The 14,923-nt window shown below is 44.7% G+C and overlaps 1 protein-coding gene across 2 annotated transcripts in view; it reads left to right on the forward strand.

The window, feature by feature from the left end:
* Nucleotides 1-6,767: 6,767 nt before the first annotated feature.
* POMGNT2 (protein O-linked mannose N-acetylglucosaminyltransferase 2 (beta 1,4-)) overlaps nt 6,768-14,923 on the forward strand; it is a 33,027-nt gene continuing 24,871 nt past the window's right edge. The window contains exon 1 of one of the 2 annotated variants that reach the window (XM_069007412.1): nt 6,768-6,832. The gene's annotated coding sequence lies outside the window, so the exon portion shown is untranslated. Of the gene's footprint in view, nt 6,833-6,991; nt 7,113-14,923 lie in introns of those variants that run through there. The other variant, XM_069007413.1, reaches the window with a different exon arrangement.

The raw sequence follows: 14,923 nt of genomic DNA on the forward strand, positions 1-14,923 counted from the left end.
AAATGAAGGTGACAAAAGTTAGATTATGCTACACTGGGGAAAAGCTCACATCTTACAAAAAGCAGGTACAAAGAGCAAGAGGCTGGACTGCTGCCACAGTTCAACCTTCAAGTGAAGCAGGGGTATTTATCTTCTATGTCCAGACCTCATACTTTCGCTACGGAGGTGTAAGGCATAAAACAGTTTCCTTTCCTGTAAAATCATAGGATATGCGCTGCCAAAACCTTATGTGAATGAAGGACATCATAGCTCATTAGGGGTGCAGAAGGGGTCCAGGGAGTGAGGATGATCTGTGGCATAAACAGTCTTAAAGGAAGAAAATTAAAATTCTCTCTTGTGTGACGGAGAGTACCGATGTCAGTAATCTCTCAGGATTTCAGCAGGGTGGCCTGGAAGAGATGGCTGAAGAGAGGGTCTCCAAAGAACTGCTCATTTTGGTGAATTTCAGGTGTCAGTTTAAACTTCAGCCTCCGAGCTAACCAGTGACAAACTAGGCATCCCAAAATATATTCTAGCCACAAGCTACCAGTTATTTTTCTGAGAGTTACAGATGGATACTTGGGAGCCACGATGCGTGCTTAAAAAAAAATGGAAAGCAAATATTCTGTTAACCACAAGTTGGTAGAAAGAACTGTTGAAAATCCTGTCCCCAAAGAGCTCATGAATAAAGGAAAGAAGCTCTTTGAAAAGAGAGACAGAGGGTGTGAAAGTCGAGGTGAACCACATCTTTATTTGTTATCACCAGCCTGAAGAGCTAAACACTCTTTTATTTTGTTACAAACACTCACATGTAGAAAAAAGGAAACTACTCCTCTGTGAAGACTTTGTTTTGTTATTTTATTAAAGAACAAATTCCATTTCAAGTTACCATTTGCTGGTGTTAGTTTTATTTCTCAAACAGAAGCAGGGAAGCCCTGTGGTACTGAAACCCAGCTGATACTGGGTGCTTTTAGCAGTAACATCTAGATGGTATTTTATTTAATTTACAAAATCAGATGCTTAAGGCTTTGCAAAGGCAGATCTGCAGCCTTAATCCATCCCCTTGTGACAACAGGCTGGAATCAGCCTTTATACATGCACAGTGTAGAGGAAGAGGCAGAAGGAACAGATAGGCATATTAATTAAAAACAAAAAATGAATTGATAAATTATACCTCACAATATACAAAAAGGAAGGTAAGACCAGATGTATCAAGCCAAGTCAAAGACCAAAATTTGTGTAGTCACAGTGTGGTGAACACACAGAGATATTGCACATTTTCAGTCATGTCTCTTACCAACAGTGATTCTCATGGAAGCAGGACACAGTCCTCTGTTAGAGGAATTCCTGCCAGGAAGGGTGGGAGGATGAAAGAAGTTGTGGTGATAGGAACCCCTTTTTATGCAGAACAGCAGGTGTGAGAGAGTAGGTCAGAGTACATAGGGCTGGGAAAGCAAGAGGCAGGAACCTCATTGAATATGGGAGCCATTCTCAATGACAGGGATGCTGAGCACTGCAGTTGGAGGATTTGTAATGACAAGACATGGTTAGCAGGTCTCATAAACATCCCATGTGGAAGAAGAGTGATTAAACGGATCACCTTCCCCCTGCATCTAGAGCCCTCTCATGCTGTGCCAGTGGCAACAGCCAGCATTGCTCCTGCCACTTCCAAAAATGCCTCGGGTTGGACATTGCTTGGTGCGGAAGGGAACTGGTCTCTTACGACCTGGGTAATGTTTCTCATGGATTCTGGGCCCATGCTCTCCCACTTTCTGCTGGACAGCTCTCCACACCTCAGCAGTTAAATACACGACAGTGCTGTCACCTTAAACAGGCAGACTACAGAACACCACAAAGAGCAGAGCACCATCAATTCAGTCACTGAGTGACACGAGCTACTAAGAGTGATGAATCTTTCCTACACGGACAAGAAATGATTGATTTGAATAATTGCCTGGAATATTCACATGACACTCGAACACAGTCGCTGTCATGATTACCAATGTCTCTCTTTCTCACAGCAAGTCTATAATTGGCAGGAGTGTCTTAGATAATTTATACAGCAACAAGATTTTCACACTTTCCCAGTTTTGGATAGTTGCTAATATTTCATGAGACAGTCATTTTGTCATACAAGGGAGATTTTGGCACATCTGTTGTGCCGACTGTCATTGGATTTCTCCAGTTTCCTGTCTTTTTTATTCATTGTCACTGGTACCCACCTATTCCTTTTTTGTATTGTGGAGATTTATATTTAGTCATGGTATTAGATTAGTGCAAATCTTTTTCTGTATTTAACAGGAACTTCTACCTCAAGTCCATATGTGAATGGATTTCCTGTTATAAGGAAAAACCCCTTATTTCTTAGTACTTTGCCTGTACCACGTGGTTAAATAAGTGAATGGCTAAATAAATCAGGTGTTTGCTTATCTAACTGTCCTGCATTCCAAACTAAGCAGACCGCTCCAAAAACCAAGCAGAAGCTGTCACTACTCCACGAGGAGCTGGCGTTTCTTTGCTGTCATGCTAGCTCAGATTGCCACATGCTGCTCACTTCTGTGCTCAGTGGGATCCGACTGCTAACAGCAGAAGCAGGGGCCGGTGCCCTGCTTGTGGGACTGGAAGGTCTTTTTGTTCTTGTAATATCACCGTGAAACTAGTTGATAGCTTTAACTGTCATCCTTAGAAGTTTTTTGTTGATCTTTCTTTGTATAGAATAGTCAGGTTTACTTACCTGTTTAACAGCACATGTGCTCTTTTCACCTCATTTTACCTGCAACAAGATAAACAAAGCCTTAACCACCTTTGGCAACACCAGCAATTACCCAGCCCTTGGACTCAAGGAGTTAAACACTGGGATCAGAACTGTGCTTTCAGAACGCCCAGTGTCCTCACCACCTCGTAGGGACAAGTCATTTCAGTGGCAGAGTTTCTCAGCAGCAGATTTATTTCTTTTTCTACTCCTGCATGTGTTCGACATCAGTGTGTGAAAAATTGCTACTAGAGGGCAGATACTGATCATGATACAGCTATTACTGGCTGCCAGATACTGCAGAGATTGGGGTCACTGCTTCCTTTTTCCAAAAGAGAGACAGTTTAATGAAATCTTGCTCTTTGGAAGCAAGAAAGCGTTTATCCCCTCCAAACAAGTTCATAGTCCTGAGGTAGAATGACATGAATATGTATGATTTCTTTAGTGAATTACATGAATTTGTAAGAGAGGTTTGAGGCATATAGCACTTTCAAAGTCCCTCGTTCAGCTCTCTCTGCTGTCTGCATTTAGCATATGCTGAGCAGATGTGCAGAGTTCCATGGTGCCTTCAGTCCCCAAAGGTTTCACTGATGTTTTTGGCTGAAATGGTTTTCCTTCGCAGGATGATTAAGCAGCAGCACACTCCATGGATGTTGCTTATTACCTCTTACAAGACTGGAATCACTAGTGCTCATCCAGTTTTACAATACTGGCTGGTTGGCCTGCAAGCTCTGCTGAGCTATGATTATACCACAGGCAGACTGCCACATCCCTTGGGCTTGTGTGTCCCACTACCCCCACCAAATGCATTTTACAAGGCTGACATTTAAAAAAATCTGAGTGGCTAAATCCCAGCAAGATCCTACCAACAACTTGTGTAGACCCTTCTCTCTGTCCCGCTGCAGAAAGGTTAAGAGCACAAGTGCCCACAATTTGTGCAGCACATAGAGGTAGTGAAAAGCAAGGCAAAGCAGAGGCAATAGGTAAATGACCAAAAAAGCTGAGGCAGCATCACACAGAGACACGCAACAAAGAAGCCAGTGGATCTAGTTGACTTCAGCTGAGCAAGGCTTGGAGTGCTGTAGTCCAATGTGTTGATGTTCATGAGCAGGCACATCAGTGACTCTGGTGGGTGGAGTCAGCTTCCAGGACCCAGCCCTGTGATATTTTCTCATTCAAAGAGGCTGCACATACAGAGAGAGCAATAGTCCAAGTGTAGAAGGTGATGTGAGGAGAGGATGTATGAGTTGGAAACATTCCAATGTTTACTTCAGGTTGGAGATACAGCTCCATCTGTTGAACCATAAAGGTTGGCTCAACTGTTCCAGCTCCCAGTTGTGAGCTCATCCCCTGCCTGTGTCTGTAAAAGCTGATTTATTCCCTGAATGGTCACATCAGAAGTAACTTGGGCAATATGACTGTGTGATACAACGCTGAAGTAACTTGGGCAATATGACTGTGTGATACAACGCTGAAGCTCAAGTTCAAGCCAGGCAGAGTCTTCTTATAGGTCCCGTGTTGTATTTACCAACCTTGTGCAGATGTCTTGGGCAACCTAAACTGTCCAAAATTGCACTAGGCACCTATGCCTGGGCACCTGAAGGGCCTGTCTCTACCATTAGCACGTTCACACTCCTTCCAATAGGTACCCCCTGTAAAACCTTGCATTAAGGAAAACGCATCCCTACCCCTTATAGACGATGGACTTAAACAGATGTGGGTCTACAAACTTCTTACTCCAGGAATAACAAATGAATGGTTTTGCATGAAAAGTTTATCAGATTATGCTCCTTTTCCCATCACAGGTTATTCTGAAGCAGACATGACAATAAACCACCACAATCCTATGAATATTTCACAGAAACACATTTCAGCTTATGGGTGTTCTTTTTTCTTGAACGATTAGGTCTGTGTCTTTGGCCATTCATCATCTGTGATACGTGACTAGCCACTTGATCCAAATTACTGTAGTGTCTGGCTTTTGACTGGTTCATTAAATATTTCATAACAAGGAGGAAAAGTAGCACTGCAGATGACATTTATGTGAATATGCAAGCAGGTATTTGTGAAATTTTAGTCAGGATTTCTACTCACAAATGTTTTGGGAAGATTTATAGATACCTCTAAACATTGTTGAAATAGTGACTTTTTATTCCAGTGAAAATTCCAATGAGATAATGAAAATTATGATGATAATGATTATTTGGCACTGTTACTCTAGTTAAAGGCATGGGGGTCCAGCATTCTGAAGTGTCTCCAAGACTGGACTATAACTCAGAAACTTATGGAGAAACAGAGTGGATGGTATCTCTCGCAATGGATTTCATTAGTGTAATAGCTCTTGAACAAACTGGAAAACAAATCTCAGAAGCCTGACATTTGCCTTGTCAGTCCATGGGAGCTCAACACTAAAATTCATAGAGATGTAATGAAATTAAATTTTAAGTAGCAATATGCATTCCTGAAAACCCTCAGTTCTTGTGTGTATCTCTTGTAACCCAAGTTAATTCTTCAGATCATAAGCTACAAAATCTGTAAGGCAGAAAAAAAGAGGCTGGAGGAAGAAGTACTAAGCTTTTATATTTGATTTCCCCCAAATGACTATCAGCTTTTCAGGATCGAACTTTTCAACAGTTAAACTTTTATATTAAACTCCTGCATGCATGTTCAGCAGTCCTGTCACTCTGGAAGCATTTAGCTATGCATACAAACACCAGCTGATGTGAAAAATGCTACCAAACCACTATCTGTCCTTCCCATTGAGTGAGAGCTCTGTCGGGGCCTGGGAATGGGAAGCTCCCATGAGAAACAAAAGCCTCAGTGAAGTGAATGACAAAAGCCCCATTGACTTTGGGAGAGGCTGGGAGCAGAGGTACTGTTACACACACGTGTCCACCTGCTCAGACGACTCAACCTCTTGTTGCAGGCTCAGCATGCTCTCGGTGGTTTATTCAAGCTGTAATGGTCTCTGGGTTGCTCTGGTGAAGCCTGACCCTAGCAAACCCCACCATGTGAATGGGACCCGCCACTGCTGTCACAATTTCCCCGGTGGGAAGGAACCTTCCTCCACTAAGGATGCAGGTGCCTGCGATCTGTCAGGTTTTCCTGGTGGATTTGGAGCTATGTACTCATCATAAGGATGGCTGCCCTCTGCTTTAGCACCTCCTTCTCACTGGAAGAGGGCAGGGAGTGTGGGCAGCAAGCAAGAAAGGACCCTGTCAGGCAGGGAGAGCAGAGGGTGAGGAAGGGACCCAAAGGGACAGGGGAAGGCCAGTGTGAGGAGGTGCTGGGAGGGACAGCAGAAGAGGAGGCTCAGAGGGGACCTCATTGCTCTCTACAACCACCTGAAGGGAGGTTGCAGTGAGGCGGGGCCGGTCTCTTTTGCTATGCCTAGCGTAAGAGGACAAGAGGAAATGGCCTTAAGCTGGGACGGGGGAGATTCAGATAAGATATTAGAAACAAATTTTTCACTGTTAGAGTGGTCAGGCATTGGAATAGGTTGCCCAAGGGCGTGTTCAAACCACCATGCCTGGAGGTGTTCAAGGGACACTTGGATCTGGTGCTGGGTGAAGAGGTTTAGGGGTTTACAGTGGTAGTGCTGGGTGGACACTTGGACTGGATGATCTGAAAGGTCTCTCCCAGCCTTGATGATTCGATGATTCTATGATTCTGTGGAGGCTGGAGGAAACTTGGGAGAAGGACGACAAGCAGACGGCTGGGAAAATCAGAGGGCTCCAGGAAACCGATCAGCCGAGGAGCCAAGGGCTGGGCAGCCCGGAAGAAAGCCGGGAGGGGAACCCGCCGGGCTGCGGTGGGAGCAGGGGTGGGAGCTGGGACCGGGTGCAGGCTGTGCGCTGAACGCGGGGCAGGAGCGAGGGCAGGGTGTGCGCTGAGCGCCCGGGCAGGACGCCCGCCGTGCAGGCCCCGCGAACTGCAGCTTCCACAATGCCCTTCGCCCGCACCGGGCATGCGCGGCCGCCGCCTGCGAGGGCCACCCGCCCCGTCCCCTCCTGGCGGCGGGCGGGGACACCGGGAGCGAGGAGGTGGCCGGGGCGGCGGGGCCGGGCCGGGCCGAGGGGCGGTCGCTGCCGCGGGCGGCAGGTGAGGCGGTGCGGGGCGGCCGCGGGGCGGGGGCCGGTCCGGGTACTCGCAGAGGGCGGTTCGCGGGGGCTGGCGGCGGCTGCCGCCTCCCGCCCGAAGGGAGAACGGGTGATGGGGAAGCGGGGGGAGCGGGGCCATGTCCCTCGTTGTCGGCGGCGACCCCACGGCGAGGAGGCGGACAAGCCAGTGAACCCACCGGAGCGGGGCTGGCGCCGCGGCCGTGGACACCTCCGCAGAGCCGGGCAGCGAGAGCGGTCCGGCCCGACAGCCCGCGGTGAGGGTGAGCGGTGCCTGCTCTTAGAGGCAGCTGGTCAATTACAACTCCAATAACCTCCCCAGAGGTCAAAGGCGCTGCAGGTTTAAAGCCTACTGGGGCAGGTAGAGATGTAATTATGTTCTCCTGACAGTTTTCCTTGATGGCTGAGTGCCTTGGGACTTCCCTCCCCCCCCCCCCCCCCCCGACACCTGTCTTCGGCTTTGAAAGCTTAGCAATGAATTTGTGAGTTTGGCCCCAATGGATACGGATGCTGGGTTTATCACATCTTGCACCTTTTTAATTATTGCGTGCTGACTAAGCATGGTGAGAAAGTTTCTCTTGGCTGCGTCAGCTCTGGATGCATTGCACATGCATGTTCCGAGGTCGGGATCAGCGGTGTCTGCTGGGTCCCCTTGCTTCCTTCCAGCCCCCCTCAATTAATCCAGTGTTTAAATGGGCTATGAAGATGAAGGCTGCATGTTGGGAAAAATAAATAAATTGGAGAGGCACACTCTCCTCTGGCGATGAGAATAAGGACTGTATCTGAACAACTGCTCAAGCCAAGGGAACATATCAGTGTTTTCACACCAGTGCCATAGTTGGGTAACTATTGACAAATGCTGACTTTAAAACGGTGACTGCTGACTTTGGTAATAAAACAGAAACGGCTCCTTTTAAGAGCGATCTCAAAACACTTGAACTGATGGATTGGCTTGTTAGCTCAAGCCTTGACTTAGCTGGGAACCAGAAGAGCTCTTGTTCTCTGCAAGGACGTTCTCTGTGAAACAAATCTGACTTATGCTAAACACATCAGCTGTAAGACAGGGTGTTTATTTTGCAATGTCATTTTCAAAACCGTGGTAGATAGCAAATGCGTGAACTAGATATAGGAAAGCTGCCTTGCAGTCTGCTTTTCTGCCAGAGTGCATTTTGAACGGTTTATGATTGCAAGGTGGCAGTTTTTACTTTTGTGTTTTAATTAGCTGTCATCAGAGCTGGAGGTCAGCTTCCAACACTTGTGAAGTGTGCCGTGAACGTGCAGTCTAGGTACCTGGGTAATGTTTTGGGACTAATTACTTAGAGCCCATTCTCTATTAAGCAATGTGCAAAATGGATTGACTGTATGAAAATCTCTTTCCAGTTAAACTTCCAATCTCCTGAGTTGCATCTCACTGTGAACTTACTGAGGTTTGCTTCAATCATCTGGCAATTGAATATTCTTACTCCCTTCTTTCTCACCCCCTTTCTCTTAAAAATCGTTGCTTTAAAGCGTTCTATAAGTGCTGTGGGTTTAAATGTTCCCTGTGACAGCAGCCCACATTCAGTTGCTGTTCCCCAGAGTTTTTAGTGTGTGGCCTGTGCTCTAACATAGGAGGTGTTTTAAAACATAGAGGCTTGGAGCTTTTCCACAAGTAAAACTATCAAATGATCAGAGATTACTTTTCTCAGCAGAAGAAACTGCTTTCTACTTAAAATGGCTTTTCCAGTCAGGGTGTATCTAGGCTGTGAAGGAATGGATTTTTCTAGGAAGTAGTGGGAGGCAGGAAGAATCATGAAAAAGAAGGTGGTGCAAAGGAGAGCATTAAACCACAGAGCCAGAACCAGATCAGAGGTCCTTAGCTACACAGATAAAATTTCTTAAAGAGGACAAAGAATCTTCTCACACTGTGGGATGGTATTTTCTTAGCTTATGTTCCAGGGTGGCTGCAGAATTCAGTGCTGTAGCTCACACTGAGAGGTAGAGTGAGTCTGTGGATCCACAAAGGTCAGGGAAGAGTGGGCTAGGAAGGGTCAGTGGAATTTTGGGGAAGATGAGTGATGCTTTCCCTGTTTTGCTGGCTACCTTCCTGGGGAAGCCAGTGGCTGTCCCTAAGGGACTTTGCACAGAGCACTGACTGAGGGTTAGCATTTGGTGGTGGTTCTGGTGTGCTGGATGAAGACATGACATGGGACCCTCTTCCGCCTCCTTTTAGGTCTTCCCCTGCCTTTCCTTCACCTTCTGTGGTAGAACATGTTCCCTTCTTCTCCATCAGCACACCACCTCCTCTGCCACCACTCTGCCACCTTCCCTACACAGCTGTCTCTCCCTGTCCTGGAAGCCACCTGGTAGGTGTGGGGGGCTGGAAGAAAGTAGGTTTCTTTCTTTGCCTTCCAAGTAGGCAGACTGGGCCTGGTGGCACAGGCAGGGGAGAGAGGGCCATTCACACCTGGTCGTGCCAGACAGTGCCCGGCTCCGCCTGTGTTTGGCACAAGCTTTGAGCAGGGCATTGAGCTCAGCATGGGGGAGTCTCAACTGCGAGTGTTCAGAGCCAATTACTGGATGCAGTCTGTGTATGACAAGCTTCAGTTTCATTAGCTACCTCCCAGGAGTATTGAGCTGTGCGGCTCACCTTTGCAGAGATCAGAGTCTCCTCTGTGGTGTTATTAGGTGTTTTTAAAAATAACTTCATCAATCCACTTTAAAAGAGCTGGTCTGCTCTGGTAACAGTGCCTGCTGGTGCTTTTCCAGATAAGGAACTTGTCACTTTTCCTGCTGTCATACAGGCAGCTTCTGCCCTATTTAGAATACAGTATAAAAAAGGACTACAGAATAACCACCAGTCTTGAGTAAAGATGTATGTGTTTAGTTTAGAACAACTGAACACTCCTTATTTAACTGCTTTGGACAGTATTGGCTTATGAAGAAGTTAGGATCAAGCTAAATACAGAGTTGAAGATAATAACTTCGCATACCGGTGTCTTGAGGAAACCTTCATGATAATCTCTCTTATATAACAAAATGACAACAGGCCAAAGATATCTTTTTTCTTTCTGTCCCAATTAGAAATTCATTGGCTTTAAAAAGAATCTGAAATACTGCTTTGTGCATGTATGTGTATCATCTATACAATGGTGGGAAGCAACCAGATGAAATAGTGTAAAACCAATTTCAGTCTCTTTTGGGGGTCTGAAAAGTAGTTCCCAGCAATATCATGAGGAAACTGCAATTGCAGGACATACGTAGTAATTCATTCTGTAATGGTGTATGCAGGAGCAGTGTTCTAATTTGCACATTTCTTTGATGTTTTGTGAACAGATGGCATTTTTAGAAAGGTCTGTTAATTCTGTGGGAACTTAGTAATGGCTAATTGCTGGGGGATCAGAAAAGAGTAGTAGTCAAAGTCTGACTTCTCTGCTCTCAAAAGGGAGACAGCCCTCTGCAGCCTCATTTTTAAGCTACTATGCTTTTAGAAAACCTTGCTTAAGAATATTTACCAGTGCCCTCAGCATAAATTTGGAACTTGTTGATTGGTCTTCATTAATTGGACTGTTCTCCATGAACCCATCACCTGTTTTTACAGGTAAAAAGTACTGGGGTGATCATGGCTTATTGTGGGACACAGTGCACTGTGGATTTTCGTAGGAAAGTCCTTTACTCTTTCCCTCTTTCCCTTTTTTCCACTTGTTTCAGGGTTCCTTTCCTTTCATTTTTCCTTTCTCTGTTTCTGTCTCTTTCATTGCACCTTTGACTTGGTTCATGTACTTCAGGCACTTGCCTAAAGTGTTTTCAGCACAGGACCTAAGTACCTATTTGCACTGTGACATGAAAGGATCACTTTTTGAAATTACAACTTTTCCTTTGAACAAGAAGAAAAAAAGGTTCCTGGTTGCTATGGTGACAAGCACTATATAAGTGCCTATAAATAAATAAAGTAAACAGCTGATTCATGGACTTTGATTTGCACTATTTTTTGCTTTTCTAATGAGATATAATTAAATATCAGAATGTGAGGAAGTGACTTTCTATCAATTTTATTAAATACATGTTATGCCTTCTCTTTTACAGTATTTCAGCTGAGAACAATTAAATAGTAAGATGTATATTTTTCTCTCTGTGGGAAGTTAATGGTTTGGAAAATCATGGTCTAGTATTTATAGTAAAAACTTTCAGATGCCAAAAGGCACTCTAGTAAAAAGGTGGTGTCCATTTTCAGTTTAATCAGAACAGACATTTTGAGCTAAATGCCTATTTTTCTTATCTCTAAGAGACTATTATAGTTGTTGCAACCTTTAAGTTCCAGTCACAAGTGTCTGTAAATGTAATTATGTTCTTCTGCAGTATTTGAAACCCCACTGGTGCACAACAACAAAACTTGAAAATGTCACTGACTTTTATGTCAAAATGACAGAGTGAAAAATCAGATATTCCTTGTTAAAGTTTGAAGAGGAGGGGAGAATTGGCTTTTTCATAAGCCTTTTGTTCTCAGGTCTATGATGTAAAAGTAGCTTTCTCTCTGTGAGAAAGGTGATAATTGTAAAATGGATTGGATGGAGACAATAAACTGCTTCTTCAGAAGTCAGGGAGTAGCCATCAGCCATTGCTAAGAAGGCCCTTTTCATTATTAAGCTCTGGAGCCAGTCCACTCAGGTGCAGTTCCTGAAGCAGGACTTGAGCCCAGTTCCCCACCAGTGCACTGGAGGAATCCCACACACAGGTGTTTCTCACTCAGGAAACGGGTGCACTTTGATTAACAGCAAAGGAGAGTCTATAATGGAAGGAGCTGTCCTTAGGGGAAGGAAAAAAGGTAGGTGTAATATACAGAACTACTCCTTGGTTAAAGGATTAGTCTGGTTTCTTGGTGGGAACTGATTTTGCCACAGTGGCCTGAAGAGAGATTTCCTCAGCCCTGAGCTGAGGAGTGCAGCTTGTGCACTGACGGGGAGTAGATCCGCTTTCTACCACAGTCACAGCTTTGTATTCAAAAGAGCTGTCAGATTTCCAAAGGACTTTGGAGCACTATCCTGTTCTATTAAACAGTGATAAAATAACACCACATCCTTCACTGTCTTCCTTCCCTTGGTGCATTCAGATTCATGTCTGTTTGCTTTACCAATTAAATGTATATTTGACTAAATACCTCTTACTTCCAAGCGTGTGTAATTGGGAGGACAAGGATATGTGGTAGTTTTTTGCAGTTATGCACAACTACTTCTCACAGGGCCAAACATGCATCTGCACACAGCTATTGAAGGCAGGGGCAGAACAGGAGCAAGGAATGGTGTCCCCGACAGTCTCACTTGAGCAGTGACAGCCTACTCCAGTTTGATTTATGTTTCGTAGGCCTGACACTTTTGTCACAGCTGAGCTGCTGCTGTGGCCAGGCTGTTGGTGCTCACCTGAAGAACAGTGACAGCTTCAGTGAAATAGCCATAGAGCTGCTTCTGAACCTGGTGTTTTGTGCCATGGGACTGTGCTGATCTCTCAGAGGGTGGCAATGTCCCAGTCCTGACCCTGTGCCTGCCACAGCACTTTGTGTTTCATGTGTATCAAAGGCAGTTTTACCTGGATTGAGGGTAGGTTTGGACTGTCAGTGTTTGACCTGCATGACTGACAGTGGAGAAGGCAATCCAAGGTCTCTCCTGAAAGGGTCGCTGCAGAGGCTGATGAGGTTTGTAGGCAGCCTGAACCCAAGCAATCTGCTCCTTGCAAGAGAACAGGGATATGGGAAGGGTGCCAAACAGGGAGTCTTGAATGTGCTTCAAGTTTGCAGCAACTGCCAGGGCTAACCACATGGGTTTGGTGTTCCTGGAGACCAGGTTGGTGCTAAAGGAACTGGAGTCATTGATGGAATTTTCTCAATTGAAAAGCAGCACTATTAGTAGCACATACTGCCTTTAATGGAGAGGCATCTTTATTTAGAAGTCTTTTCTTTGGAGAGGAGGATGAAATATACATATAGATACTAATGACAGGACAAACTGTTGAGGACAAGCTGGAGCTGTTGTTTATCTCCTTTTTTGGCATGGTTAGGACAAAGGGTGAAACAGTGCATATACCAGATTTTTTTTTTTTCATTCCTCAGAAGCTCTGCTTATGTGTGGTTAGGACTTTTTTTCTGTCAGAATTTTTTTTAATAGATAGATATGATCCAGGACCATCTGGTGGAATTTGCTGTTGTCACATCTAGGTTTTCTGATGTATTGCCTGTCAAGTTATGTTGTATGTTCAGATGAATTTCTCATATGATCTGCTGACAGCTACTGACAGCCCTGAGATGGGAAGTTGGAAGCCTGGGGGGAAGAACAGAGGGGCAGAGCTAGCTTTAAAAATGTGACTTTGATTGCTTTTGATTGGTGGGCTTTTATTTCTGGTATTTATGGGTGACTTTTTTAGTTAAGAAAGGTGAATGAGTGAACTTTAAACCAACTACATCTAAGTGCACCTAAAGTACTGTACTTTTACTTGGAAGGTCTTGGAAGTCCACCTGCAGTTTTGTTGTTGATTTTTTTTTCTTTGACATTGGGCTCCTCAGTCTTTCTCTATCCTTAGCTCTCCATCTGTAGACAATCTCACACCTACTTAAATTGCAGCCTTTTCTTCCTCCTTTACTCCTCAATCCTTATCTGGTCCCTCTTTGGAAAGATCTCAAAACATTTTTGTATTTATTAGGATACCATTAGGTATCCTAATAATCATAGTATCTGTCTGCTAATTCTAAATCCTAATGCCATAATAATTCTGTAGTAAAATGAACTTAGATTTTTGACAAATTAGTATTAACCTTTGCAGACAGATCACATATAAAAGCAATAAGCAGCTCTGAAATAATGACAGTAATTCTTTTCTTGCTGGTATAATACTCAAATAATTAATTAAAGTAGATGTTTTTGATGTAGAGGTCCACAGAGCAATTGCATTTCCTCACACACTGACAAAGATAATGCTGTACTTTGTAAACCAGAATCCAAACAAGCCATAAGCACTTCGGTTTTGTTCTTCATTTTTTTTCTGCTATAATTTGAAGCGCCAAGTAGCAATTATAGGCTGGTGACAAGATAAATTTCACAACTTGTTGTAATTTGTCATTTTTTAATTGGCCAGATCAGAAAAGAAGTGATTTGTGTTTGAACTTTAAAGGTTTTTAGTTTATGTAGTGCTGGTAGAAAGCATAGTACAGGTAATTCTGAATGGGTTGGGAGGAAGCCCATTTGTAGACAGAGGTGGGATTGCACTGCAAAGGCATGTCCAGGTGTGGCTCTAAACAAAGACTCCCCCCTTCTCTCTCAAAGCTGTGCTGGGTATACCGGGCCTCCTGCTTGTTCCATCCTGCCTAAATGTTGATGAAGTTGGATGTCACCCTTGAAAAGGAAAAAGCTTTCTTCCATGGGAATTTGGATCTTAAGATGACAGTCCCCAAGCTCAGGGGACTCCTGCTGAGGAAGAAGCTGGAAAGCATTTACTTGCCTCTCATTACTCCTGTGACTCCCTGATGCTACTTCCTGGTCTGGGGACTGCGAGTGCCCTTCTGTAGCAGTAGAGAGAGACATTGTATTAAGCTGGCCAGTAGAACCTGAATATAGGGACTACTGTTGTGTACTCCACTCTTGTTCCTAGAATATCAGATTAAGGAGATTTGAGACTTGGAAATGATCCCACTCCTGTGATGTCATAGGGGATGAATTGGGTGTGCAAGGGTCACTGTAAAGATACAGCAGCTCTCCATGGTGGTGGTCTGTGTTGGATGGAGCACTGTTCTCATACTGCTCAAGCATCAGCTTAGCTATTTTCAGAAGAAGTGGACTTTGAAGGAAACCCCATAGATGGAATATGGCCAAATTCTCTGCCTGTAACATGTTTGATAGCACTGCAGGGTGGCAAAGCTGGTCTTCAGTCCTTAAACGCATTAAATTAACTCTAGGCAAGCTTGCTGAGAAAAGGGTAATGAAGCAGGTCCAAAATGGGGCGTGTGTGCTCAAGCGGATGCAGTGGCCTTAATACTCCAGGCAGCATTCCCGCAGGCATGTGGCTCGGGAGCAGCCAGGTCATGGAGCACACTGTGCTGTTTGTCAAATGT

The sequence above is a fragment of the Aphelocoma coerulescens genome, chromosome 2 (genome assembly GCF_041296385.1).
Source record: "Aphelocoma coerulescens isolate FSJ_1873_10779 chromosome 2, UR_Acoe_1.0, whole genome shotgun sequence".
Lineage (NCBI taxonomy): Eukaryota > Metazoa > Chordata > Aves > Passeriformes > Corvidae > Aphelocoma > Aphelocoma coerulescens.